We start from the raw sequence: 5,446 nt of genomic DNA, 5'->3' as shown, positions 1-5,446 counted from the left end.
CTTTCAACTTTCAGTTTCACTTTCGGCCAGCTAGCTTTTGTATCCACCACCATTTGGGTTTGACAAAGCATCTTATCTAAGGTTCTCCACTACAATTAAAGCTTCAATCCTTGGTTCTTCATCATAATCGCTTGGTAGTTTCATACCAAGTTTCCATTAAAATGGCACCACATGGAGATGCTATCACTACTAGCATAGTCTACCTTTTTGACAAAATATAAAAGAGATTCAATTTCAGTGTAGGTTTCATTACTAGATTTGTTTGTATTGTCAATTCAGGGTTTTGAAAAACAAACGTGGCCGAACTCAACCAGCTCATCATGCTCATGGTTCATGAAATACTGGTTTAACAAAAGCAAACCAATGAATTTGAGTCTAATCAGGTCGTCCAATGATGCACCAGAAGCTTTCATTATCATTTTATGTACAATGTTGGCACCAGCACTATCTCTGGCCAAGAACACTCGATCGAAGTCAGCTCTTTCGTTGAGACATGGCTCGGGACCAACCCTTTTAGCGTGCAAAGCCACCCACTTAATCGTGGTCCATACGTCGTCGTATGCAATGGGTAGCTTCTACTCCGGGGTTTTTCTGTACTCTATCGAAACTGCATTAGTTTGGCTTTATTGATGTTGACGAAAACGGGTAAAGAAAACAAAAGAACACGAGAATTTTACGAGGTTCGGCAATGTGCTTACGTCCTCGGTGCCTAGGCGGCGCTAGAAGTTTTTATTCAATGATATTTTAGGTCTAGGTTACATCTCTATTTATAATAGAAAACCCTGGTACATAAATTACAAAATCAACCCTGTACCGTACCGCGGGGGCTGCGCCCCCACACCCCCAACCCACATAATTCGTAACCCCACAACGAGACTTTTTATGAGCCATACATAACAAATCTCCACCTTGGCGAATATCCTGCCCCTTGGAAACTTCAATGTGGGTTGGGTTACCTTGCTTCTTTAACAACTCGAAACATTCAACAAGTCCAAGCAATGCTTGAACTTGTCTGTCGTAACTGGCTTGGTGAACATATCAGCGGCATTCTCATCAGTATGTACCTTCTGAAACAAAACCTCTCCAGATGCAACCAACTCTCTGATCTTGTGGAACCTTACATCAATATGTTTAGTTCTAGCACGATACACCTGATTCTTAGCCAAGTGAATAGCACTTTGATTATCACAAAGCAACTGAACTCCACCTTGTTGAACACCCAACTCCTTCACTAAACCAGTAAGCCATAAAGCTTCTTTTGCAGCTTCAGCCGCTGCCATGTATTCAGCTTCAGTTGTAGATAGTGCCACGACAGATTGAACAGTAGACTTCCAGCAAATAGGCCTCCACCAAGAGTAAACACATACCCTGTCGTAGATCTTCTATTATCCAAGTCACCTGCATAATCTGAATCCACATATCCTACAACCAAAGGATTATCCCGCTGACTCCCAAAAACAATTCCATGTCCCACAGTACCCTTTAAGTACCGAAAGATCCACTTGACTGCATCCCAATGTTGCTTACCAGGTTTAGACATGTACTTATAAACTTGACTAACAGCATGAGCTAAATCAGGACGAGTACATACCATCGCATACATCAAGCAGCCAACAGCATTAGAATACGGAACCTTTGCCATATTTTCAGCTTCCTTATCTGTCTTAGGGCACTGTTCTGATGAGAGCTTAAAGTGATTCGCCAATGGAGTGCTAACTGGTTTCGCGCTGCTCATCGCAAACCTTTCTAGCATTTTCTCAACATAACCCCGTTGAGATAGCCGCAGTTTCCTTGAGTCTCTGTCCCTGCAAATTTCCATTCCAAGAATTTCTTTGCAGCACCTAAATCTTTCATATCAAATTCCTGACTCAATAAAGTTTTCAAACCGATAACATCATCTATGTTCTTCGCAGCAATCAACATATCATCAACATACAGTAATAGAAAAATAAAAGAACCATCATCAAGGCTCTTAACATAGACACAACAATCATACTCACATCGGTTGTAGCCAATCTTGATCATATAGGAGTCAAACCGTTTATACCACTGTCTCGGAGACTGTTTTAACCCGTACAAAGATTTCTTCAATCTGCAAACTAAATGCTCGTTTCCAGGTTGAGTGAAACCTTCAGGTTGCCGCATATAGATCTGCTCCTCTAAATCACCATGCAAAAAAGCAGTTTTAACATCCATCTGCTCTAAATGCAAATCCCAACTAGCCACCAATGCAAGTACTGCTCGGATTGAAGTGTGCCTGACCACATGAGAAAAGATTTCATCATAATCAACTCCTTTCTGCTGTGAAAAACCCTTCGCTACCAAACGAGCCTTGAACTTCTCCCCCTCTTTTTCTGTTACTACTGGTTTCTTCTTATACACCCATTTGCAACCAATCGGCTTCTTACCCTCAGGAAGGGGAACTAACTCCCATGTGCGATTGTGATTCAAAGACTCCATCTCCTCAACCATGGCTGCCATCCACTTGTCGTTTTCCTAACTAGTAACGGCATCATGAAAAGTAACTGGATCATCACTGCTAACAGTAAGTGCAAAAGATACCAAGTCTTCAAAACCCAATCTGTTCGGAGGCTTATATTCGTCCGTCTCACCCTGTCTCTGGCGAGACTATAATCCTGCAAATCATCCGTAGTGGAACCACCAGAAGTCGGTTGAGAAGTTTCTGGTTTCTCAACTGGAAACTGCTCGAAATCTACCACTGTCGTGTCTTGCTTCTGCTGCAACATAGACTGTTCATCAAAAACGACATCTCTACTAATCACAACTTTCTTCGCAACTGGATCCCAGAACTTGAATCCTTTGACACCTTTCTTGTAACCCAGAAAAATGCACTCCTTCGATTTTGCATCAAGTTTGGATCTCTCATCAGCAGGTACATGCACATAAGCAGGACAACCAAAAATTCGTAAGTTATCAAAACTAACATCATGACCAGTCCATACCTCTTCTGCAACTTTCCCAGCCAGCGATGCCCTTGGCGATCTGTTGATAAGGTAACACGCCATGTTAACAGCCTCAGCCCAGAAGTGTTTGGGAAGCCCCGCATTCAACCGCAAACATCTGGCTCTTTCATTCAACGACATGTTCATTCGTTCCGCAACACCATTCTGTTGTGGTGTCTTGCGCACTGTAAAATGCCTCTGAATCCCATGTTCCTTACAGAATTGTAGGAACTGTGAATCTGTGTACTCCGTACCATTGTCAGACCGCAAACACTTGATTTTCGTCCTGTTTGGTTTTCTACCTCAGCTTTCCACAGCTTGAACTTCTCAAAAACTTCAGATTTCTGTTTCAAAAAATACACCCAAACTTTCCGTGAAAAATCATCAATAAAAGTAACATAGTACCTAGATCCACCCAAAGACGATGTCGTGGAAGGCCCCCATACATCAGAATGCACATAATCAAGAATCCCTTGAGTTGTGTGCTTCGCAGTCTTGAAACGGACTTTAGTCTGTTTACCAAGAACACAATACTTGCAAAAGTCAAGCTTACAGCTTTTGACACCATGCAACAAGTTTCTCTTGTGTAATTCTGCCATACCACATTCACTAAGATGAGCAAGGCGCATATGCCACAATTTTGTCGTATCATCACAGGACTCAACAGAGTGAACTCCACCTGCAACGGTACTCCCTAACAATCTGTAGATATTCCCTGCAGTCATCTTGCCTTTCATCACAGTCAATGCTCCTTTAACAATCCGAATGGTTTCCCTATCCTCGTCAGCCTTAGGGATAAAACCATTCTTGTGCAAAATGCCCAAGGAAATCAAATTCTTCTTCAAGTCTGGGATATGTCGAACACCACTCAACGTCCGAACGGAGCCATCGTGCATCTTAATTCTGACATCACCAATACCAACAATATTGCAACATCGATTATCACCCAAATAAACCGAACCAAAATTAACCGGCCTGTATGTCGAAAACCATTCCCTATTTGGCGTGATGTGATAAGAACATCCAGAATCAAGAATCCAAGCATCCGTCAATTGTGTCGTTGAAATAGAAAGCATATCACCCTCACTACAATCAGAATTATCATCCTCGACCACGTTCACAGACTTGGATGAGCCATCACGCTTCTCATCAGTCTGCTTTTTCAACTTCGGACAGTCTCGCTTCATATGTCCCGCCTCCTTGCACTTGTAACAGTGAATCGTCTTCTTATCCCTGGATTTGGATCTGGAATTCCGCTTCCCGGACCCTGCCTTCTCTGGCTTCCGTCCACGATCTCGATTACCCTTGACATATAAGCTATCGGCTTGAGAGCTTTCCCCTGCATTCTGCTTCCGCTGGTTGTGAGCCAACAAGGCTGCAGTAATCTCCTCAACATTGATAGTCTCTTTCCCATATGTAAGAGTAGTCACCATGTGTTCGTAAGAGGGAGGCAACGAACACAACAGAATCATCGCTCTGTCTTCATCCTCAATTTTCACATCAAGCCGAGCCAGATCAGAAACGATTTGATTGAATACATTCACGTGTTGCGCCAAATCGTGATCGTCCTGCATCTTCAGCCCATACAGCCGCTGCTTCAGATACAGTTTTGTCGTTAAGGATTTGGACATAAACTGACTTTCCAACTTCCTCCAAATTTCGTCTGGAGACGATAGATGCATGACGTGATACATGACCTCGTCCGCCAAGCATAATCGTATGGTTCCTGCCGCTCGCTGCTGCAATTCTTCCCAATCTTCCTCATCCATCGACGCCGGCTTTGTAGATCACAAAGCCTTCAAGATCCCTTGCTGCGCCAATAGATCATTCACCCTCGTTTGCCATAATCCGAAGTTACCCTGACCATCGAATTTCGCGACTTCGTATTTTGCTCCTGACATCTGATACCAATTGTTGACGAAAACGGGTAAAGAAAACAAAAGAACACGAGAATTTTACGAGGTTCGGCAATGTGCTTACGTCCTCGGTGCCTAGGCGGCGCTAGAAGTTTTTATTCAATGATATTTTAGGTCTAGGTTACATCTCTATTTATAATAGAAAACCCTGGTACATAAATTACAAAATCAACCCTGTACCGTACCGCGGGGGCTGCGCCCCCACACCCCCAGCCCACATAATTCGTAACCCCACAACGAGACTTTTTATGAGCCATACATAACAATTGACCACGGAAGTGAGGTAGTATTGGTTAGTAGGAGATAAAGGAGACTCTATGCAAAACACGCCGCCGTGGATGTAGATGAGAAGCGAGATTTTGGTGGTGGGGTCTGCGGTTTGGGGGAGAAAAAGGTGAGGGTAGACACTGGTGTGTCCTTGGATTGAACGGCGAATTGAGGGTAGTCGCATGGTGGCACCATTTCAGTTTTTCGGAGTCTCTCGACTCGACCGTCTTTATAAACTTGGAACATGGGATATGAAGGGACGAACACCTTAATTATTTTTGGGGAACAGTTTGAAGCCAT

At 43.3% G+C, this 5,446-nt stretch overlaps 1 pseudogene; it reads right to left on the bottom strand.

The window, feature by feature from the left end:
* Positions 1-275: 275 nt before the first annotated feature.
* LOC120211757 lies at positions 276-5,446 on the bottom strand (annotated as a pseudogene).

The sequence above is a fragment of the Hibiscus syriacus genome, unplaced genomic scaffold, assembly GCF_006381635.1.
Source record: "Hibiscus syriacus cultivar Baekdansim isolate YM2019G1 unplaced genomic scaffold, ASM638163v2 tig00109983_pilon, whole genome shotgun sequence".
In the NCBI taxonomy this organism is placed as follows: Eukaryota; Viridiplantae; Streptophyta; class Magnoliopsida; order Malvales; family Malvaceae; genus Hibiscus; species Hibiscus syriacus.
This window is presented reverse-complemented; position numbering and strand designations above follow the sequence as displayed.